The 24,553-nt window shown below is 47.7% G+C and overlaps 1 protein-coding gene across 2 annotated transcripts in view; it reads left to right on the top strand.

The window, feature by feature from the left end:
* The first annotated feature begins 482 nt into the window (after positions 1 to 482).
* The window catches only part of Zhx2 (zinc fingers and homeoboxes 2), a 94,927-nt gene continuing 70,856 nt past the window's right edge, over positions 483 to 24,553 (top strand). Inside the window, exon 1 of one of the 2 annotated variants that reach the window (XM_015486428.2) lies at positions 483 to 583. The gene's annotated coding sequence lies outside the window, so the exon portion shown is untranslated. The remainder of the gene's footprint in view (positions 584 to 24,553) is intronic. The other variant, XM_048802074.1, reaches the window with a different exon arrangement.

Here is a 24,553-nt window from a genome sequence, read left to right on the forward strand (position 1 = left end):
TCAGAGGCCGGCACTCGCCTTGTTCTTCCAGTTTCCGGCTCTCCGAGGGATAATGGAAGCACACGGGGTGAGCTTGGCAGGAGTCTCTCGGGATATAAATACGCTTGGGGGGCTTTTGTTTTAAGGCCTCAGCATCCTTCCCACTGGAGCCCTGAGCACAGAGCTCCCCCTAAGCCCTCATCCAAATGGAACCACGTGTGGCCTGCTGCTGGGAGCAGGCAGGGGCGACTCCCGGGACACTGAGTGAGGTCAAAGAGGGCCCCCGGCCCACCCCACGCAGTTTCCCCATCAGTTCCGCTCTCCTGAAAAGCCTCCTCTCCCTGTCTCAGAATCGCCACAAAGCCCAGAGATTTTGAGGTTGGCTTAATGAGCAGCTCGGTCCTCATACCCATTCCTCTTCCTTTTATCCTCCCACCTTGACCCCAGTCTCCCAGTGACTCAGTCCTGCTGGGAAGAGAGATGGCCACCCGGTGCTCTGCCCTGCTGCTAACCTTGAGTCCCTCTCCTGCAGGTCCCCACACACTGGCTGCTCTCGGGAGCTTGAGCTGGAAGGAGGTTCCCAGGATGTAAGCCACACGAGATGGTGAGTGATGTGTCTGTCGGTGGTCACAGGTTGGGTCTCAAGGGAGAGGAGAGGGATGGGAGGAAGGGACAGGCAGCTGGCCGCAGGCAGGCCTCACAGTTTCCGCCCACGTGCATTGGGAGCAGCATTGTGCTGGGGATCCCAGGGCCAGTCCCTTGGAACTTCCTAGGTTCCTGTCAGTCCTTCCCCAGGAGCGAACTGAGCCTGCAAGTGTCTGCGCTGTCCTTTCTCTGCTCTGATGGCAGCAGCTCAGACTCACCATCCAGAAGGCGTGTGCTTAGAATTGTATTCAGAGAAGCTTTAGCCAAGGCTCAGAACAGAGAAGGAGATAGCTGGCTCGATGGTGCGCAATGGAGCCCTGAGAGCCCCAGGACTCAGGCAGGAGGAAGGCTGCTGAATGACCCACCCTCTCTCTGTGCTGCCTCTCCATGGCAGGTTCTGCTGCAGAAGCCGCTGGATGAGATGAACATTGAGTCTCTCCAGTGACCTCACACCCGTTGGCCAGCTGCACCTTATGTCCATGATGGGCGGGCAACTTGCAAAGCATGATGGGAGTTTTGCTGAGGCTCAGGGTGCTCCCTCCCATACCAGAGCCACAGAGTTACCGGCCAGCTGCACCATTGAGAATTGGGCCCAAGATCCAGGCCACACAGACCAGGAGGAAAGGCCAGGGAAGGTGTGGCAAGGGCACCCACCACCCACTCCCCAGGAGGCAAAGCGGGGAGACCCAGACAGGCGGGTGGACCACAAGCATGACGTCACTGAGGGTGTGGCGGCCCTCTGGCAGGGGCAGGAACTTGTGCCCAAAACCTGGCCCACTGGGCGTGAGAAAAAATTGTACTCTGGATCCAAATGGGACACCCATGGCCCAGGGGAGGGTGTGAATAATGAGACATGGCTGTCCTTTGTGCTGTGCGTCTGGGTCTCCTGCCCCGTCAGCTGCAGCAATACTTCCCAAAGGCCCCTGAGGGCAGGGCGCTGTGGGAGGCCAGAGATGGTGTTTTTCTCTCAGAAGCTGGCAGCCTGGATGAGAATCGAGTTTGACCGTTACTGCGCATGGGCTGTGTGTGCAGCTGAACCCTGAATGGTATGGGGAAGAGGAGGAGGAGGAGGAAGGCTCAACAGGGAATCTGAGTCTCTTCTTGGCTGGTCCTTGCAAGTCTTCAGGCAGGAGTTGAGCTTCGAGGACAGAGCTGTGTCCTTGCACTCACTGGACCCCAAGTAGGTGCTCAGTAAATCATGGTGATAAAGTATCCAAGAGGCAGTTCCAGGAGGCGGTGTCTGTGCTTAGTGGCAGTGACCCTGGTTTCAAGTCCTGGCTGTTCCACTGGCTGTGGGGCCTCAGGCAAGTTGCCAGCTTCTCTGTGTGTTGGTTTTCTCATCTGTATAATGGGGATGGGGTAGTAACTATCTCCCAGAGTGGTTGTGAGGATTCAAGAAGGTCATTCATATAAAGCTGCTTGGCCCCGTCGTCTAGGACCTGGTGAGCACTCAGTGGCTATTAGCCCTTCTTCTAGTTGTGGGATAGATTCAGTGTTGGGTCTGAGATGAAGCAAGGGGCCCACTCTGAGCCCATTCTCTACAGCAGAGACACTGTGGTCGGGGACACCATTTCTCCTGCAGTCTCCCTCTGATGGTCCCTCTTGGTTCTGACATTGGTCCAAAGCCAGAGGCAGCTCTGCCATCTATTGCTAGCTGTGCGACATCTCTAATGTCCCCTTCCCCCAGTGAACAAGGACACCATATGCCAACATCCTTCCCTCTCGGAAGTGGTCTTGAAAACTGGAAGACAAAAACAGACTCCATCGCCACACACGGAAAACCGTGGGAGACTTGAGTTTGAGCAGTATGGTCTCGGTCCCCACTCCACATCAGCCTCTGCCCTTTCCCCAGGGAGGTCTGGCTGTCCCCAAGGCTAGAAGATGAACAGCTTGTCACTGGCTTCCCAGAACAATGCTTCCCTTGGCAGAAGGAAGCAGCAGCCGCCACCCCAGGATTTTTACTGTATTTCAGATAAATTATATCTGCGTGGAACACTCTCAAGGTCACACTTCTTACTTTAATACAAGGCCTGGGGCTATAGAATTAGCTTGCTCAGGGGCCTCCCTTGTGGCTCCTCTGCCCCATCTCACCGTGACCCTAGCTGAGCATAAGATCGTGGTGCTGGCCAAATTGTGCATGACATAAGCCCAGCCCCATGCCCAGGAGTCTAAAAACACACCAGGTTCTTTTTCCTGGTATCTGCCAAGCAACTACCACCTCTCTCTGCCTTGGGTGGGAAGCAGGCAGGGATGAAAGGGTCGAATGGCCCCGACTGCCAGGGAACTGTGCTGAGGCACCCCTGCTGCAGAGATGCCACCACGGATTAGCGATGTCTGCCAAGGAGGCTAGAAAAGGACCGTGACCCACATGCCACTCTTCGCCATCCTTAGACAAAGTGATGTCTAAGGTCATCTTCCTGCTTCCACTCTTCATGGTTTTAAGTCCATCAGCCTTTTTGTTCCTGATGATCAGAGAGGCAAGGCCCGGCGAACCTCGCTCACCTGGACCCCTTCAGGACCAACCCAAGTGAGCAAGAAGACTTCCTCCCAGGGCCTCCCCACGTGGGGCGCTTGGCCGCCTCTCCCTACAGGAACTCATCTTGGCCCCCGTGAGTGGACTGATACAGAGAGGGCCCCCGCGGTCTGTGCTGAGCAGGTGTGACCCCAGCTGAGCATACTTGACCTGTACCTCCAGGCCACTGACTCTGGCCTGAATAGCACTGATGCTCTCACAAAAGCAGGGAGTTTATTGAAGTGGAAAATCATTCAGTGGGCAGCTTGGCCTCCATCTGAAATGGCCAGGGAAATTGAATTAGACTCCGCTGCACTTGCTGCGGAGAAGCTGCTTTTCCAGAGTTCACACGTGTGTGGTGCTGCAGGGTAGTCCAGAGCGAGTTTTCCTTGAGTTTCCTGATCTATAAAATGGGGAGATAACATCTCGTAGAGTGGTTTGGGAGAGTAAATGAGATAAGAGGTGAGCTTTGCTCTTTGAATAGGGTCCAGAAAATTGGTACAGTTTGATTTTTTTTAAAAAAAAGAAAGAAAAAACCAACGTAGTTTTCAAATGACTCCTGTTAGTCTTTCAAGGGCCTTTCCTTTTTGTTCCTGATGATTCTTCAGTGGAAAATGTCCATTTAAATCCCCAACTTGAGGCTCTGGTCCGGTCTTCTGGGAGGAGTGGCTCCCAGGGTCCTGATATGAAAGCAGCCAAAAGTGTCTGTAGCACAGTGAGTCCCCCAGCACAATGTTTCTCTAGCAGGGACCGGGCTGCGCGGCACCTGGACCATGTCCTCATTGTCCCTTCTATGCAGGCAAGTCAGCAATCGAATCCACTCCCTCAGCAAGGAAAGGCGGGACAGGAAAGGTGAGCTCGTGCCACACTGATGCCAACAGATTCGAGTGTGCGAGCACCCAGAGGATGGGATCTCCTTAAAAATGGGTTAGACTTTTGAAATGGAGCTCCACGCTCAGTCTAAGTCTTTGAGAATCTGCAGGAGAAAGAACAAGTCCCTACTTAGAGGGGGTGGGGGGAGGAAAGGAAGAAAAGGGAAAAAAGAAAGAAAGTCTATGTGAAGCAAGGCTGGAGAAGCTGTGCCCTGGTCACGGGGCCTGGTGTGGGTGGCTGCAGAGGGCTTGGGAAGCGCAGCTGACCTCATTAGGACCCTGGGTTTTGGCTGAGGGCTAGGATTCTAAGGTGAGTGACAGACAGGTGCGGACCTTATCCCAGCCACCTGGAGCATCTGGCCCAGTGCCCTCTGGCTCACCATGCTGGACACCCTCACTCTTTGGTCTTCTCTTCTGGACCCAGAGCAGAACTGCTCTGCAGCTCGGGCCCTGTCCCCACCAGCCCCCATGGGGCCCCACCCCAGCAGTCATCCCACACAGCTCCACGGGCTGCAGAGAGGAGACTGTCCCCATCCTGCTCTTCCCTTCTCCCCACTGAAGCTCCACTTCCTAGCGTGGTGGCCTTGAGGGTCTCTGTCTTCATCCTTGAACATCCTTGAACAGTCTCAGACTCTTCCCTCCTGAGATGGAGCTGAGGGAGGCTATGGGGCAGAGGAGGCCTTGAGGCCAGAGTGCATGGCCAGCGTGGGCTCACTGAGGAGCTGTCACCAAGAGGCCAGGGCAGACCCTGGCGTCATATCAAAACTCAGGGCAAGTCCAGTAGCTTCCTCTGAGGCCCTTATCCCCTCTTCTTGACTCTTACAGTCTCTACCACCCAACACGAAGCAATAAAGCAGAGTCCTTAAGATCATGCTGTAGGGGCCAGACTTGGAATCTCTTCTCTCCCTTTGCTAGTTCTGTGATTTCAGACAAGTTATTGAACTTCTTTGGGCCTCGGTCTCCTCATCCATAAAATGGGCCACCTCATAGGGTAGTCAGGATGACTGTGTTGAAGACTCATAAAAGCTTATGAGTTTCTGGAATGTGCCTAGGACAGTGCCTAGCACAGAGTAAAAGTGGTAACAAAACCACTCAGTAAATGCAGAAGTCAGTGTGTGTGTCACGGTCACTTGACTGGCTTCAAAAAGATGGCAAGTTGACTATTACAGTAATGAATGTTTCCTTCTGCCCACGAGTTCAGAGACCCTGGAGGAGGGAGGATTCCTGCAGACAGGGGAGACAGGAAGCTCAGCAAAGGCACAGAGGCAGACGAGCATGGGCATTTGGGGAGTGTCAGGAAGCCTGGGTTGCTGGGCCAGGAGAGCCTCATGGGAGCACGTGGTGGTTGAGGTGGGCAAGGAGGATTGGTGCAATCCAGAGGTCCTCAGATGCCATGAGAGGGGCCAGACTGCCTGCAGGACGCAAGAGGTGATTTTCAGAGGTGTGATGCCTTGGGCTCAAACAGGAGGGAGGGTCAGAGGCAGAGGCTGGGTGGCAGCCGGTCTGATGGAGAGAGGGAATGAATGACCAGCTGGACCCCGGCAACCACAGCAGGGATGGAGGAAAGGGGGGCTTGCTCCAGAAACAATTCTGAGCAACACCTGGCTGGACTTGGATGGGGAGGGAAGGAGGGACTGAGAGCAAGACCCAGGCTCGGTTTGGGAACCGTAAGAGAAAATGACCCTGTTCACCAAGTAGTGGGCAGACAGAAAACGTGGTGGATGGAGAGGTGGCCTGGGAGTGTGGCCTTCCACGTGCCCATGGATTGTGCATGGAGCAGAGGGCAGCATAGACCCGCTGCTACTGTGGTCTCAGGAGCCCTCGGATGGAATCAAGTTCTGGCTCAGCTACCTGGCCAGCTGCATGGACAAGGAGGGGTCGTTTAACTTCACTGAGCCTCACATGTTCCTCTGTATAGTGAAAATTAAGTGGTTATTATCATTACCAACCTGAGAGGGCTTCTAGGATCAGTACATGTAAAACGTTAGGAACTGTCTGGCTGGGCGGGGTCTGCAGCTTGGTGGGGAGCACTGGCCCAGCATGGGCAAGGCCTGGTCCCCCCAACCCATTTAACATAAAAATGTTAAAAACTACATCTGGACCCAGTAAATACTCTCATTTGAGAGCCTGTTACCCACCATTAGCATTGCTGTTAAGTTCGGATTAGTGTTTGTGGCATCATCCTAGTGGGGACGTCCTGCATAGCCCTGGAACTCAGAAACCAGCTGAGGGAGGGAGGGATGTTTTGGGAGTCACCAGCACAGAGGCCATTGATGGCCAACCTGGTGGCTGTGCTCCTGCTGGGGTAGGGAGAGGAGGAAGAAATGAGATCGCCTGGGACTTCTTCAAATATGTCACTCTCCCTAACTGTGTCCCCCTCCCCCTGCCCTAGCCTCCCAGCCTACTGCCCTATGAAAAATCAGTGTGGCCTCGCATCGCCAGTCTCAGGGTAGACAGCAGGCCCATGGAGAAGGCAGGGAGCCCGAGGGCGGGCTCTCCCAGGGACAGCTCAGGCCAGGAGACAGCCGGGCTGGGGACAGAGCCCTAGAGTGGCATCAGCACTTTGGAGGCAGGACCAGAAGCAGCAGTTCCATCAGGAAACTGAGCTACAACATCCCACCTGCCTCTGGTGTGACGTTCATCCACCCTGACTGACTACATGTAAGGCTCCGTGGCAGGCACTGGGTCAGGTGCAAGTTCAAGGGCATGTGAGGTGATCTTGGCTCCTTCCCCCCGTCCTACGAGTGGACCCAGTGTATCTAAGCTACAGGAGAAAGGAAGAGAAAAGTGAGAAATGGCATCTCACCCATCCCTTGTGTCTGTCTCAAGCTTTGTCCTGGTCACCCTGCCCTAAACCCTGTTCCGTGTGTTTTGGAGCCCAAAGTTTTTGATCAAGAAAATGATAATACCTGAAATTATTAGATAACAATGCTTAGTGGATTTGTGGTTACGGTAGACTTTGGGTTATAAGATAGAAATCCAATTCAAGTTGACCTGAGTGTCAAACAGAAAGGTGGTCCATGTAACTGGAAAGTCTGAGCTGGCACCCAGCTGGGCTCAAACAATGACAATGGGAGTCCTCTCTGCAGCCCTGGCTCAGCTTCTGTGTGGGCCTCATTCAGGCAGGTTTCCCACACTGACACTGTGACAGAGTGGCCACCAACAGCTATTCCCATGGAAAGAGGATTTCGCTTCCCTAATGGTCCTTGCATGCCCTGGGATTGAAAGACCCAGGCCACATGTCCCCCTGTGAGCCATCTGCATTGGTGGACCATGCTCATTGGCCAGGACTGGTCACATATGCCCACCAGGCATTGCCAGACCACAAGGACTGAGATCGGTGGGTGGGAACATTGGGGAAAGGGGGGCTACCAAAACCAGCACACAGTGTGAGAGTCTGCAGGGCATTCAGTGCCCAAGATAATGGACTGATTACTGTGGCTGTAATTTTCAGAAGGGACCCAGTGGGAAGCATTGAACTTGGGGTAGGCCTCTGTGTCTAGACCACATGTGAAACAAATCCAGTGGCATATATTTTTGCAGAAGTGATGTCCCACCTGTGGGTGCTCCTCTGTAGCATGCTAAAGTGTCACAATGTACTGATGTGTCTCCCTCCAGAACCAGGGAGTAGCCCTTCGACTTACTTTTTGTGGAAAAAAGGCACTGTCTACATCTCCTTTACTTTGCTTTCCTTTTTCTTCTGTTTTATCATATCATTATTACAGCCAGCCTACTGGGTCTGGCTTTGTATGGCCGGTGAGCAAAGAATGGTTTTGTATTTATAAAAGCTTTGTAAAAACAAAACAAGATTACAAGAGAGATGGTGTGTTAGTCCATTGCATGTTGCTATAACAAAACACCTGAGGCTGGATAGTGAGTAAAAAAGAGAGTTTATTAAGCTCACAATTTAGAGGTTGAAAGTCCAATATCAGGTGGCCACATCGGTTTGGCCTCCAGTGAGGGCCTGTGGGCACATGGCATCATAGTGGCAGGGGCACATCTGCAAGAGACACACAGTGAGACAGGAAGGCAGAGAGACACAGAGTCAGGCATTTGCTCCTATTATGACAACTTGCTCACACTGGGCCTCTGAGGGGACTATGTTAATGTCCTCCTAGGGCAGTGCCACTGCGACCTAAGCCCCTTCCACTAGGCCCCTCCTCTTAAAGTTCTACCACCTCGACAGGGCTCCAGTGGGGATCAGGCTTCCAGCAGAGGACCCGTTGGGGGACATGCTCATGCCATATCCAAACCTCAACAGATCACAAGTGACCTCCCTCTGGTCCTTCAGAGAACACAGTGCTGACCTCAGAAAGCACCTGGGCTGTGGCGTGTCCACTGGACCTGGTCTGGACACTGACCTGGATGACCAGAGCCCCATGGGGCCTTTAGCTACCAAAGCCACGGGACCTTCCCTGCATGGTGACATTAGTGACATTTGCAGCAACAGCAGCAGGCCCTGTGCAGGCACCAGCAGAGATAGAAATGGGGTAGCACTTGATCAAGTACCGTCTCCTCTGATCTTCCAGTCCCCAGAGGCAAGGACACACAGCTGTGGGCTGTGTTCTGTGTGTAGAGACCAAGGCTTGGGGGAGTGGGTCACTGTCCCCAGAGATGTGGCAGAGCCAGACGGGGCTCAGGCAGTTGGGCTGCAGACTTGCCTGCTTTGCTTCCCTGCCATTGCCTTTCGCTCTCCTTTAGAGCAAGAGAAATCTTTGCCTCCCCCTTTAATTCCCTAGCCCCCACCCCAATTTTTTGGCAAAACTCCTTTCTACTATAAAAGGGCAACTGAAAACCAGAACTGTCAGAAATGGCTCCAACGAGCCACGCATGGGGCTCACACCTGTAACCCCAGCAACTCAGGAGGCTGAGGCAGGATGATCACTAGTTGGAGGCCAGCCTCAGCCATTCAGTGAGGCCCTCGGCAACTTAGTGAGATCCTGTCTCAAAATATAAAGGGCGTGGGGATGTGGCTGAGTGGTGACACGCTCCCAGGTTTAATCCCTAGTACCAAGAAAAGGAAGAAAGAGCTCAGGCACAAACATCAAAAATGTTGGTTTTGACATTCATTCATTTGTCCATCCATCAGTCCACCCATCCATTTGTCCAGCAGAGACAACACAGCTCCAAGGACCTCCTGAGAGCCCGCATCTTTGCCATTGCCATCTACAACGCCCCTCCAGATTCATTGTCACCAGGAGGCTCAGAGGGACGCTCACTACAGAGTACCAAGCACTTGATTAATATGCTGGGATTCGGGCCGCACCAGACTTCTTAGCCCCCTCCCCCACCCGGTTACCATGACGACATTATTTTAACAAACAGCTTCTTAATATTTAATGAAAATTATGCTTCTGACAAGCGAGCAGAAGAACAACCGCACTACAAAGGGCTGAAAAGGGTCCACGAGGATATTTTTGCACAAAGCCATCAGTGTCCCCGATCCCTGTGTGCCGTTGGCTGCCAGAACATGCCAGCTCTCTGGGACAGGAAGCTCTGCGATGCCAGACCTGGGTGATGCACAGCAATTGAAGGTTGTCACTTTTTTAACGCAGAATGTCACAACGGCTCCGCAAAGAAGGGGTAGCGTGATAGCGTTATTAAACACTCCTGTGTACACCAATCTGCTCCGTTCACCCCCCACTCGCCTGAGGCTGCTAAGAGCCTCGTTTGCTTCCTGTGTCCTGATTGGAGCTGGAGTGTTAGGCAGCCCAGAGCTGAGGCCAGAGTGAGAAGCAGCCGGGCCTCTTCCTCACGGCACCATCTGTCCATCAGATTCAGTAGCAGGCAGGTGCAGGGATCAGGGGATCCAGCCCTCTGCCCTCAAGGGGGTGCATGCCAAGAGAGAAAAGAGCACAAGGACACAGACCACCCTCTGGCAACCTCTGTCACCATGTGGGTCTATGGGCCAGGCACTGTGCTAAGCCCTTGAAGGCAAGCATTCATTGCACACTCCAGTGAGATCAACCAATGAGAAAGATGGGTGAATAACTATAAAAAAAGTGTAAGGAAGACAATAAGGGTGGTCTCTTAGCTGTGTGGCCTTGGATAAGTTATTCTACCTCTCTGTGCCTCAATTTTCTCATCTACAAATCAGGGATAATAACACTATCTACATTAACAGTTGCCATGAGGTTTGAAATGAAATAAACACCCAAGGAGCCTTAAAAGAATACCTAAAATACTTAAGACAATAGAGACATGGTGCGTATTAAATGCCAGCTAGCACTTCAGATTCCCAGGGTGCCACACACGATTGCAAGCAGCTGATGCGTAGTGAGTGCTTACTACAGCCAGGTGCCGAACTGGGAGTTGTACACTTTCATTGAACCTGCCCAGGTATCCCCGGGAGGTGACCACTGTTGTCGTCATTATCCTCACCTTGCATGTTCCTCAGAGGAGTCAGGGAACCTGCCCAAAATCCTGAGGCCAGTAGGAGGTCATCTGAGTCCAGTTGGTTGGGATTCGCCACCTCGTCACAGTGACGAGTGCATTGTCACAGAAGCACAGGCATGATGCCATGGAAACACGGGGCCTCATGTCCCCATGGTCATAAGGTGGAGAGCAATGGCGAGGAGAAGCCCTGGGCATGGGAGGCTTGGGCTTGAGGACGTGTGGTCTGGCTTAGCACATTTATTTAAAATATGCATTGGATTTTTATTAAAATAAATGAACAGGAAGAGGAAGAGCGAGACAGAAGGGAAGCGTAGCATTTTCTGTTTGCTCCAGTCAGAATTTCATTGAGTAGAGCCATCAGAAGCTGTCTGTAAGGCTGGGTGTATGGGTGGAAAATAATGTTTCCTGCCAGGACCTTCAAGAGCAAAGAAAGAGGCAGAGAAAGGTGAATTTGAATCATGTGACAAAATACAATCAAAGTCATAGAGTGTTGCATTTTTTAAAAAACATATCTGTATCAGCTATTTATTGAGGTGATAGTGCTGTGTAACAAACAACCCCAGGCCTGAGTGGAGGACAACAAGCAACTTTTGCTTAGCTCACAGATCTCCAGGCTCAGGGTGGAGTCGGCTCACACTCCTCCAGTCTGTTAGGGACTCTGCAGGTCCTCAGTGGGCTCACCCACATCTCTGGGCATTAGCTGACCTAAGACAACCCCTGGTGGGGTGGCAGGAGATGGAGCTCCATGTCACTCACCCCACAGGCCCACCCAGGCACAAGCTCATGGTGATGACAGAGGAACAAGGGTACAAACGAAAATCTGCCAGTCTTTCTCAAGTCTTGGCTTGCATCACATCACCGCCATCCAACATGCCAACGCAAAGCTCATGGCCAGAGTCACCGTGGGAGGCCCCTAAGAGGTGGTGTGTCCCAGAGCATGGCCACAGGGGAGGGGAAAGGTACCAAGACTGCTCCTGCAGGCAGCAGCCTGTTTCCCAAAATCCTCCAGAGGAAACCCTGTGTGAGGAGTCCTCAAGGATAAACTGGGGACATCCTCATAATTTCTCCTGCTCCAAGAGCCACAGAGTGAACTTGACCTCAGAGGAGACCTTGGCGCAGGACGTAGAGTCAGCATCTGCCTCTGCCACTTTGCACCTGATCCCAGGTGTCTATGGCGACAAGTGGAACTCCCCAAGAGGAGGGGGGCCTGGCGGACTCTCCAGAGCACCAGGAGCAGCTGCATCGTCTGTCCTACACAGCTGTCCTGCAGAGGAGGAGCACAGCCTGAGAACCCAAGGGAGCCACGTGCCCCCCTGCAGGCTCCAGGTACCCAAGGTTTGCCCTAAAGGCCGTCTGCCCCGAGGTGTAGGTCCGATGAAAGAAAGGCCTGTCTAAGGATGTTTTCCTGCACCGTTTCTTTTTTCACAATAGCCCAACACCTTGAGTCTCTCTCAGACTTAATTCTTACAACAACAATCAGGACTGGCATTTTTCCCATTCCACAGAGGAAGAAACTGAGGCCCAAAGAACTTAACTGATTTCCTCAGAGTGGCAGAGCTGGCGTCTATATCAGCCCTGCATCTCTCTCCACCACCGAACCCCAGCTCCACCCTCAGGCTGCTTCCTGCACATTCACACACGTATGTTCAAATGCTGGTTCTGCCTCTCACAGATATATGACATTGCTATGTCATTTGCCTCCTCTGAGCCATAAAAGGGAAAGAATCTCACTGCTCGCTCTTCGAGGGTTGTTAGGAGAAGTAAATGAGTTTAAAGTTATTGAAATGTTCTCTAGTGCTGCCCAGGACTTGGGAATGTGTCTAGCACCATCTCATTTAATCTTGTCTCATTTAATCCTCAAAACAGCCCTGAGAAGCACCATTGCCATTCAATTTTTGGAGGTAGGAGCTTGAAGCCTGACAATGAGTGACTTCCTGAGTGACAGTCCACAGAGGGGCTGGGACTTGGACACTGTCTGATCCAGAGCCTGTGCCTTTACCCCACTGACCCCTTTCTGCTCACCTGATAAAGGTTCAGCAAGGCCACCAAAAATACCAGCTGTTGCTATGACTTTGGAACCTTGAGATCAAGATGCCCCTAAGGCCCCAGCCCAGGACAGACCCACTGACCTGCAGACCCATGCGGGAACCCAGCCCTAGGCCTAGGACCACCCCACCCACCTGCATAAGATCCAAGGCTAAAGTCAGTCCAAGGACCACCCAGCCAACTGGCAGACCCACACTGGACCCCAGAACCAACCAGCAGACCTACCCCAGATCCCAGCCACAGGCCTAAGACCACCCTGCCAACCAGCAGATCCACACCAGGAACCAGGCCTACCCCTCCTCCATCTTGGGACATTGCAGCTATCACCATAGCCCTCCCCACACAGTAACCTCCACCCTGGGACAACAGACAGGTCCTGGAGGTAGCTGCATCTCCAAATAGGCAGCCCACCTTTTCAGCTCCATCTCTGAAAGTGGTTGCATCCATCTTGGGACATCCTCACTGCTATCCTGAGTTATCTCTGGTATTGCCACCACCACCATTAGTCGCAGTAGCATTTACCATGGGACACCAGCAGGGTCTAGAAACCCAACACCAAGGTGAGGTACAGGTTATCTGCAGGGACACATAAGATTATAGGGTAGAAACTGTAATACCTCAGATCCGCACTGCAAGAAAGGAAGATACATACACAGCATAAAAAAACAAGGGAGGAAAGTGCCCCAAACAAAACAAGATACTACAATAATAAAATCCATGAACAGTACAGTTGATGAAATGTCAGAGAAGGAGTTCAGAATGTACTTAATTAAAATGATCTACAAATTAAATAATGACGTAAGTGAGCAAATACAGGCAAAAATTGATCACTCCAACAAAGAGATAAGGGAGCAAATACAGATAGCAAAAGACTACTACAAAAAAGACAGAGATTCTGAAAAAAAAAAAATCAGAAATCTTTGAAATGAAGGAAACAATAAATTAAATTTAAAAAATTCAACAGAAAGCATCACCAACAGACTAGATCACTTGGAAGACAGAAGATCAGATAAGGAAGACAAAATATATAATCTTGAAAATAAAATTCACCACACAATGAGGATGGTAAGAAACCATGAACAGAACATCCAAGAATTATGGGATAACATCAAAAGACCAAATCTAAGATTTATTAGGATAGAGGAAGGCACAGAGTTTCAAACCAAAAGAATGCACAGTTTCCTCAATGAAATAATATCAGAAAATCTCCCAAACATGAAGAATAAATTGGAAAATCAAATACAAGAAGTTTACAGGACACCAAATGTACAAAAATTACAACAGATCTACACCAAGACACATTATAATGAAATGCCTAGCATACAGAATAAGGATAGAATTTTAAAAGCCACAAGAAAAAGGAATCAGATTACCTGTAGGGAGAAAACCAATTAGGATCTCTGCAGATTTTTCAACCCAGATCCAGAAAGCTAGAAGATCCTAGAATAACATATACCAAGCTCTGAAAGAAAATGGACGCCAACCAAGAATCTTATATCCAGCAAAGTTAAGCTTTATATTTGATGACGAAATAAAAACCTTCCATGATAAACAAAAAAATTTATAACTAGAAAGCCTGTACTACAGAACATCCTTGGCAAAAAAATCCATGAGGAAGAAATGAAAAAAAAAAAAAAAAACAATGAAAATCAGCAAAGGGAGGTATTACACTAAAGGAAAAACCAATGCAAAGAGAAACCAAGTCAAGTTAAATACCAAAAATAAACAAAATTGACCAGGAATACAAATCATGTGTCAATAATAACCCTGAATGTTAATGGCCTAAACTCACCAATCAAAAGACATAGATTAGGGCTGGGGCTGGAGCACTTGCCTAGCACGGGGTTCAATCCTCAGCACCACGTAAAAATAAATAAAGGCATTGTGTCCATATACAACTATAAATTTTTTAAAAAGACATAGACTGGCAGATTGGATTAAAAAAAAAAGAACCAACAATATTCTGCCTTCAAGAGACTCATCTCATAGGAAAAGACATCCACAGACTGAAGGTCAAAGGCTGGGAAACAACATGCCACTCACACGGACTGTGGAAACAGGCAGGGGTTTCCAGCCTCATATCAAACATAGTAGATTTCAAGCCAAAATTAATCAGAAAGGATAAAGAAGGACATTTCATACTGCTTAAGGGAAACATACATCAACAAGACATAACAATTATAAACATATATGCCCCAAACAATGGAGCATCTACATTCATCAAACAAAGTCTTCTCAAGTTCAAGAATCAAATAGACCACAACACAATAATTCTGGGTGACTTTAACACACCTCTTTCACCACTGAATAGATCTTCCAAACAAAAGCTGAACAAAGAAACTATAGAACTCAATAATACAATAAATAACTCAGACTTATCAGACATATATAAAATATTTCATCCACCAATGAGTGAGTACATGTTCTTCTCAGCAGCACATGGATCCTTCTCTAAAATAGACCATATATTATGCCACAAAGCAACTCTTAGCAAATACAAAAAAGTAGAAATACTACCCTGCATTCTATCAGATCATAATAGAATGAAATTAGAATTCAATGATAAAATAAAAAATAGAAGCTACTCCAACACCTGGAGACTAAATAATAAGCTGTTGAATGAAAAATGGGTCGCAGAAGACATCAAGGAGGAGGAGATTTAAAAATTCTTAAAGGTGAATGAGAACACAGATAAAACATATCGAAATCTCTCTAGGACACTACAAAGGCAGTACTAAGAGGAAAGTTCATTGCATGGAGTTCATTCCTTAAAAGAAGAAAAAGTCAACAAATAAATGACCTCACTTTACATCTCAAAACTCTAGTAAAAGAAGAACAAGCAATACCAAAAATTGTAGAAGACAGAAAATAATTAACATCAGAGCTGAAATCAATGAAATTGAAACAAAATAAACAATTCAAAAAATTAACAAAACAAAAAGTTGGTTCCTTGAAAAAAATAAGTATAATTGATAAACGCATAACCACACTAATGACGAGAAGGGGAGAGAAAATTCAAATTACCAACATCCATAATGAAAAAGGAAATATCATGACAGACACTACAGAAATACAGAAGATAGTTAGAAATTATTTTGAAAATTTGTACTCCAATAAAATAGAAAATATCAAAGGCATCGACAAATTTCTAGAGTCATATGATTTGCCCAAACTGAATCATGAGGATATACACAAATTAAACAGATCAATTTCAAGCAATGAAATAGAAGATACCATCAGAATCCTACCAACCAAGAGAAGCCCAGGACCGGATGGATACACAGCTGAGTTCTACAAGACTTTCAAAGAAGAACTAATACCAGTACTCCTCAAATTATTTCATGAAATAGAAAAAGAGAAAACACTTCCAAACTCATTTTATAAGACCAATATCACCATGACTCCAAAACCAGACAAAGACACATCAAAGAAAGAAAACTTCAGACCAATATCTCTAATGAACATAGATGTAAAAATTCTCAATAAAATTTTGGCAAATTGAGTACAAAAACATATTAAAAAGATAGTGGGCCACCATCAAGTGGGGTTCATCCCAGGGATACAGGATTGCTTCAACATACAGAAATCAATAAATGTAATTCATCACATCAATAGACTTAAAGATAAGAATCATATGATCATCTCAATAGATTCAGAAAAAGTATTCAACAAATTACAGCACCCCTTCATGTTCAAAACACTAGAAAAACTAGGGATAACAAAAATATATCTCAACATTGTAAAGCTACCTATGCTAAGCCCAAGGCCAACATTATCCTAAATGGAGAAAAATTGAAACCATTCCCTCTAAAAACTGGAACAAAACAAGGATGCTTTCTTTCCCCACTTCTATCTAACATAGTTGCTGAAACTCTAGCCAGTGCAATTAGATAGATGAAAGAAATTAAAGGGATATGGATTAGAAAAGAAGAACTCAAACTATCACTATTTGCCGACGACATGATTCTATACCTAGAGGATCCAAAAAATTCCACCAGAAAATTTCCAGAACTAATAAATAAACTCAGCAAAATAGCAGGATATAAAATCAACAGCCATAAGTCAAATGCATTTCTGTACATCAGTGACAAATCCTCTGAAAGAGAAAGTAGGAAAACCACCCCATTTACAATAACTTCAGAAAAAAAATAAAATACTTGGGAATGAACTTTAACAAAAGAGATGAAAGACCTCTACAATGAAAGCTAAAGAAAGAAATTAAAGAAGACCTTAGAAGATGGAAAGATCTCCCTTGTTCTTGGATAGGCAGAATTAATATTATCAAAATGACCATACTACCAAAAGCGCTACACAGATTTAATGCAAGCCCAACCAAAATCCCAATGACATCCCTTTAGAAATAGAAAAAGCCATCATGAAATTCATTTGGAAAAATAAGAGACTCAGAATAGCCAAAGCGATCCTTATCAAGAAGAGTGAAGCAGATGGTATCACAACATCAGACATTAAATTATACTACAGAGCAATAGTAACAAAAACAGCATGGTATTGGCACCAAAATAGACTTGCAGACCAATGGTACAGGATAGAGGACACAGAGACAAACCCACATAAATATAATTATCACATACTAGACAAAGGTGCCAAAAACATATATTGGAGAAAGATAGTGTCTTCAACAAATGGTGCAGGGAAAACTGAAAATCCATATATAGCAAAATTAAATTAAGCCCCTCTCTCTACTATGCACAAAACTCAAAGTGGATCAAGGACCTAGAAATTAAACCAGAGACCCTATACCTAATAGAAGAAAAGTAGGCCCAAATTCCATCATGTCAACTTTCTTAGTAAAACTCCTATAGCGCAAGAAATAAAATTTAAAAAAATCAATAAATGGGATGAATTCAAACTAAAAAGCTTCTTCTCAACAAAAGAAACAATCATTGAGGTGAATAGAGAGCCTTCAGAATGGGAGCAAATTTTTACCACATGCACATCAGATAGAGCACTAAACTCTAGGATGTATAAAGAACTCAAAAATCTTAACACTGAAGAAACAAATTACCCAATCAATAAATGGGCCAGGGAACTAAACAGACACTTCTCAGAAGATGATATACTATCAATCAACAAATATATAAAAAAAAATGTTCAACATCTCTAGCAATTAGAGAAATGCAAATCAGAACTACTCTAAGATTTCATCTCTCTCCAGTCAGAATGGCAGGTATTAAATACAGCTATTAAATAAATACAACAATAAGTGTTAGCGAGGATGTGAGGGAAAAGGCACACTCATATGTTGCTGATGGGGCTGCAAATTGGTTCGGCAAATATGGAAAGTAGTATGGAGATTCCTTGGAAAACTGGGAATCAGCATAAACCTGATGCAGCTAAGTGGATAAAGAAACTATGGTATATACACACAATGGAATATTAATCGGCATGAAAAGAGAATAAAATCATGGCATTTGCAGGTAAATGGATGGAGGTGGAAAATATTATGCTAAGTAAAGTAAGCCAATCTCTAAAATCCAAAGGCCAAATGTTTTCTCTGATATGTGGATGCTGATCCTTAATAGGGATGGGGTGGGGAGCATGGGAGGAATGGAGGAACTTTAGATAGGGTGAAGGGGAGAAGGAGGGAGCTTGGGGGTAGGAAAGATGGTGGAATGAGATGGACATCATCACCCTAAGTACTTGTATGAAGACCCGAATGGTGTGACTCTACTTTGTGAACGAGAGACATGAAAAATTATGCTCTATATGTGTACTATGAATTGAAATGCATTCTGCTGTCATGTATAACAAATTGGAATAAATAAGTAAGTCTTTAAAAAAGATGCCCCAAAGGGAGGATATTCCACCACAGAAGCCAGGGTTGAAACTGCCACAGCCTGACCAGCATCCAAACTGCTGCTGCTAGTCACCTGATCCTTCTGACAATGGGAAATCAAATTATAGAGCCCTGAGCTCTTGCCCCTGGCAACGAGAGAAAGGAGAGGGGAACCCATCAGAATCTGAGTGCAGAGAACCTAGTGGCTCAGAAAGCAGTGCCTTCTCTAAGTCCCCAGCTGGACTCATACCAGTGACCTGCATGGTGGAGTTCCCCTGTGCAGACGTGATAGCGTGGGCAGGTTGTTTGCTGGGCCCCTGAGTGTTGCTGGAAGGGTCCCTGCTGGAGCTATCAGCCCAAGCCTCCATCCCAACGCCTGGGTGAAGGTTTGTGAGCACCTGGACCTGGGGCCTCCTGACTCCAGGCAGAGGTTACAGTGGAGATGAGTGTCTAGATTTTACAGATAAGAAGAGCTAGGCTGATGCAGCTGGGTGTTGGCTGCCCGTCCCTCAGGGAGGCAGGGACAGTAAACACAGACTCTAAAACTCTATTTCTTTGCCTCCAGCCAGAATCTTGGGTCTGTCTGTGCGTCTCATCATTTAGCACCTCTGTGACCGGGAGCCCATTGCTTGCTTCTCTGCATTTACTTCTCCTCTGTAAATGGGGATGACGGTGTTTACCTCTTAGGGCTGCGATCATCCAGGTCATGAGGCTGCAACAGTACCTGGAACAAACAGGAAGCACTTGCTAACTCCGCCTCCTTGACGTGACCCTGTGCATATTGCTTACGCACACATGGAAATGAAGTAGTCTGATGAATGTGGCTTGTGGCATGGGAGTGGACTCACCCAGGCAGAGTCCTTTAGGATGGGCAACTTGCTGGAGGCCAGCTACTGGGGGGAGGCAGCGTGAGAACTAGCATCCAGCTTTCCCACCCCAAAAATCCATCCCCTTTCTGCTCTTCCAGTCTACCTGCTTCTCCTGAGAAGGGGCTTCTGTCCCATCTGAAGTCACACATTCTGCTGTTCCACAGTTTTCACTATTAAGAAAGTACCACATTCATATGTGCATGGCAAGCCCAGCTCCCTCCAACTTTCATCTAGCAAATGTAATGAAGCTGTGCACCAGATTTGCATGAACTGTGCAAGAATGATACCATGTGCATCAAAGAACACTTAGTTTAATTTAACACTACGTTTAATTAATTCAAGTCAATCTCCTTTCCTACTCCCATGTACCCCTAAAAAAATGGACTGTTTTCAGTACACTCCCTAACTGGAAGTTCTGATTTTAGTAGTTAGTAATCAGATTCCAAATTGCTAGCTTGTTCTCGTAATCTGCCTCTGAGTTTCCCACCTTCCTGTGTAATTAATCTCTCCTTTCTTTGGCCAGGTTGCAGACACAAGCTCTGCACTGTGGTTTATCATGTGGACTCATTGTTCCCTGAAGGAGTGAGTGGAAACAGCAGGCGGCACCTGCTGCAGTCTTCACACCACACACACACACACACACACACACACACACACACACGGACGCATGTGTGCACACACACAGCCTGTGCGTGAATAAGCTTTGCACTTTTGCAACCGCTATGGCTATGATCCTTTGGCACCACCTCCCCAAATTTGAATTTTTTGGAAGTTTTTCTTCCTTTCTTTAAAGAATAGTGATGTACCCAGAAACAGATAATAGTGAAATACACAGAACTGACTCTTGGGTCCCTAGAATTTCTCCTTCCCCATCAAGCGCACATAGATAATGGCAGGGATTGCCACTTCCTGAGTCCCGCTTTTGCCGCCCTGTGCAGACTCTGCCATCTCTCACCTGGCCGGAGGGGTCTCCCACAAGTGCTCTTGCTGTTTGCAGTCTTTCCTTCACTCCTCGGCCAACCTTTCTCTTCAAAGTCCAGACCAAGTCACATCACTCCCAGGGACTGTGGCCATCAGACACCTTCTCATTACGCTGGCACTGACTTCTAGACTCCTTATCCTGACTTCCCAGTCCCCCTGAAGAGCTCACCTTCCCTTCCCCTCCCCCCTGGTTTCCTGATGTCCCTCCTCATCCACCGACTTCAACCCTTTGGCTGCTTCCTATTTTCCATTGTACTGCGCCTGTTTCCACCTTGCGGTTAGGCATTGTGGGTGCACTACCTGAGCCCAGGTTCCCTCTAGAGGCGGAGACAAAGCGTATAACACTTTATAGGCAGTGGGATAAGGATGGGGGTGAGTGTAGGAGAGGAAATGTGCAATCCCAGGCAGGACCAAGAGCAAGACGTTCAGGAAGTAAAAGAGAAAGCACGTGCTCCAAATGCCTCATTCTGCTGACTGGTCACTTCTCGAGAAGCTCACCAGTTGCTCTGGCACACAGAATGGCTCTGGAGTGGCAGTGTGTGGTACTGTTAGTTACACCATAATGCAGCATATGTGTTCCCCAAAACTACCACCCGGTGCAAAACCACACATTAAAAATCACAACCACAGGGAAATGCGCCTGAGGACATAATACTTTTGTTTAAAAAATGCTAACAGCAATAGCATAGTTTTACCTGATGTCTGTGATTTAGAAATGCACAAATAGTATGAGAATATGGCACTTTACCATAGAGAGTTGCAGCACCTCTGAGTTAAACATGACGAAGAGGGGGAAAGCCAGCCCCAGTTCCAACAGCAAGTGTGAATGGCAAGGCGTGTAACACGAGGTGGACCAAGGGAGCTGTCAATCACCCGGAGTGTGTGCATGCCTGTGTTCTGTGAATTCCTGGACAGCTCCGTTCAGCTGAACAAAGCTTTCTGGGTTCCCCTGCTGTTCCTAACTGCTGAACTCAGGAATAAGCAAATGCAAAATTCACAGTATACTCAGTGTGATCTGATACATCAATTGTATTGGAACCAATTCTTGTTTTCAAGCATTCTAGCAGAACTGGCAGTTCTCAGAGAAGTCCCCCAGGACTAGAGAGAATGAGGAGTTTGTCCTCTTCCCTTTTTTGCCTTTCATTGGTTACAGGGGACTGCACCAGCACCACTCCTCCTTTGCATTCAGGGTGGGGTACCTGGTTCCTCTGGGCATCCCTGGAAAAATCAGAGCCCATGGATCTATCCAGGTGGCATCTGAGAAAAGAAAGTGCAGCAGGTCCTATATTGCAGGGGTCACCTTGGCCATAGAAGCCTGGCCCTCGTGGAAAGGGAAGGAGTAACAAACTGGTAGGATCAGAGGCAAGAGGAGGAAACCTAGGGTGCAGGTGGGACAAGTGGACCTCGGGAGGCATCTGTGCCGGGGCCACCCACCCTGCTAAGCCATCTGTGTCAGGCCTGTGGTTTTTTAGAGGTCCACATCTAAAGACACCCCTGAAGAAGACAGAGACAAGGGCCACAGACAAAGTGGTAGAAACACACAAAATTCATCTGCATGCTTTGGAATGGGAAGCCATTAAAGCCAGGGAGTGACAGGATCCGAATTATGGTTTTTAAGATCACTCTGGAGCAATATTTTTTTTAAAAAAGGAGCAACTTGGGAGAATGAGGCAGGAAGATCACAAGTTTGAAGCCAGCATGGCCAACTCAGCAAGACCCTGTGTCAAAACTAAAAACTTTTTTTTAAAAAAGGACGGAGGATGTAGCTCAGTGGCAGAGCACCTCTGAGTTGAACATCAGTTCTGGGGGTGGAGCTGGGGGTGTGTGTAATTGCTAGAGACTTTATGTCCAAAGAGGAGACCAGGCAAGAGACCATGATAGCCTGAACCAGGGTCAGGAAAGTGGCCATAAAGCAGTTGTTGGATCCGGGATATATTTTGGAGGAGGAGCCAACAGGAGCTGCTGAGGGATAGACCCGGGTGAGTGGAAGGGCAGGTGGTGGCCTGTCATGGCCCTGCTGCTGGGACTTTTCTGGCTCATGGGGAAGTCCCTGGACTACAGTCAGGACACAGGCTAGACTCCTATAAGCAGGATGATCTTTGGTGACAACTTAAACTCATGACTCTGGAATTTGTCTTCTCTGGAAGAGTCAGCCAGAGGCTAGTGACAGCTAGTGTATAGCGACAGTGTGTGGCTGTGATCAAAGCAAACACACCCAGCAAGAGCGAAGTTCAGGAGGACATGGGGAGAACGGAGCCCCCTTCTTGCTGTCCTGTGGAGCTGAGGCCCTCTCTTAGGGGGTGGGGACTTTGGTTGGAGGATCTGGGTGGCATTAGAAGGTCTCATAGCAGCACTGACAATATCAAAGCTTTTAAACAGCGCTTCTCAGAAGTGGGAGGGGGAGGAGCAGTTTTGTTCCCCCCTACTTCGGGACGATTCACAGTGTCTGGAGACTGGGTGCTTGTTCAGGTTCGAAGCAGGGATGCTGTTCACGTCATCTAAACATCCTACTGCCCACCACAGCCCCCCTCAGGTAGAATTATCCAGCCCAAAATGTCAACTCAGCCAAGCTTAAGAAACTCTGATTTTAAATAGCAGCATTAGACAAACAATTAGTCCTTTGCAGGACTGTTGTGAAACTCCATGATCTGGAGCCTTGGCTGAGTGGCCTGGGCCACTGCTGGGTCTATACCTGAGACGGGCATGTCTTGCCCGTGCATTTGGGAGGCTTCTGTGACGACCTGAGGACATATATATTTGAATCAGGTTTCTGAAAGGCTTTCAATTCAGGAAAAAAAGAAAAATACCATAAAAAGCAATATGTGCTAAATATTTGGAGCAACTAAGACGCCCTTCGATGAGGAAGTGGATAGAGACCTCCATACAATGGGGTGTTATTTAACCATAAACAGAAATGGACTGTCGAGCCACACTGGACACAGAGGAACCTTAAATGCAGGTTATGCAATGAAAGACGCCAATCTAAAAACGCTGTGTACTGAGGACCCCACCTCTTAACATTGTGGTAGAGGCAAAACTGAGAGGTGAAAAAGAGATTAGGGGTTGAGATCGGATGAACAGGTAGAGAACAGGGAGTTGGGGCCGTGAACCTATTCTGTGTGACACTGTAATATGACACTGTTTGTCAAGACCCATAGAAGGCACAGCACAGAGCAGAACTCTGAATCAAAGAGGGACTCAGGCTAGCAATGATGTACCAACATGGCTCCTCAGCAACAAATGTGCTGCGACACCAGGTGTTAATATCAGGAGAAACCCAAAGGAAGGTTGAAGAGTTACAGGACGGCTCTCTAGTTTCTGCCATTTTTCTTTAAACCTAAAACTGCTCAAAAAATTAAAGTATATTAATAATTTTTGAACAATATGATAGAATAGAATTCAGAAAATTATGATGATCATCCTAATCGCTCACTCTTGTTGACTACTTCCCAAAAGCAAATGTGTAAAGCAAAGTAGGCCCTGTCTGCATTGCAGGAGAGGCTATACCAGGAGGAAGAAGGAACCATGCCACCTAAAAATGTTCACACAGGTCCAAGCAGACTGATTTTAGAGTCTTGGGTGTGTGTGCCTCGGCCCCATCTCTGCTCTGGGTCCTGGCTGTCAATTAAGGGAGATACGGGACACAGGAGCCATGGGGAATAAAGAAAAGACAAACAGACAAACAAAGGGAGAAAAAGCTGGGGCCAGGTGGGTAGCTGAGCCCTGGTGAGGCTTAACAGACTGCAGAGCTAGCTCAGCAAGTTTATTATATAGGTTTCATCCAAAGGTTATTTGTGGGAAAGTTTCAGCAAAGCAGGCAATCTGAAGGATTCAGGACTGGCGAGACATTAGGGTCATCTTGTTTTGCTCAGAACTCACTACCCCTGGGAGAAGATGCTGAACTCAAGGCCTCAACTTACAGAGCCAAGTGCCTTTGCATGTAGCTACCCTGGCCAGCATTGCCATAGCAACAGGGGCATCTTGACCTGCACTGTCACACAGGCAGCTCCCAGTGCAAACGCAGCCACAAGAGACAGACCACAATTCAAATCACTGCTCTCCAATGTGTGATTCCCCCCACTGCCCTAGGAGGGAGGCCCTATTATTCTCTTCATTTTATAAGACAAGAAAATGGAGAATAAGAGAGATTAAGTCACATTCCCAGGCCCACAGGGCATCAGAGACAGGATTTGAGCCATATCTAATTGACTGCTGGGCCTGTGGACCTGACCCTTTGCTCTGTGTGTGTGAGAATAAGCATGAGTGTGTGGTTGAAGATGGGAAAGTATGAGTGTGTGGAGTGTGAGATGAGCCCACTAGGCCTCATTCCAGGAATGAGTATGTGAGTGCAACAGAGGGAGAATGATGGGTGGTGACTGGGGAGTGTGGATAGAAAGAGGGAAAGAGAGTGTTGTTGGGCTGTAGCTCAGTGGCAGGGCATTGCCTGGTGTGGCTA

The sequence above is a fragment of the Marmota marmota genome, unplaced genomic scaffold (genome assembly GCF_001458135.2).
Source record: "Marmota marmota marmota unplaced genomic scaffold, marMar, whole genome shotgun sequence".
NCBI lineage: Eukaryota > Metazoa > Chordata > Mammalia > Rodentia > Sciuridae > Marmota > Marmota marmota.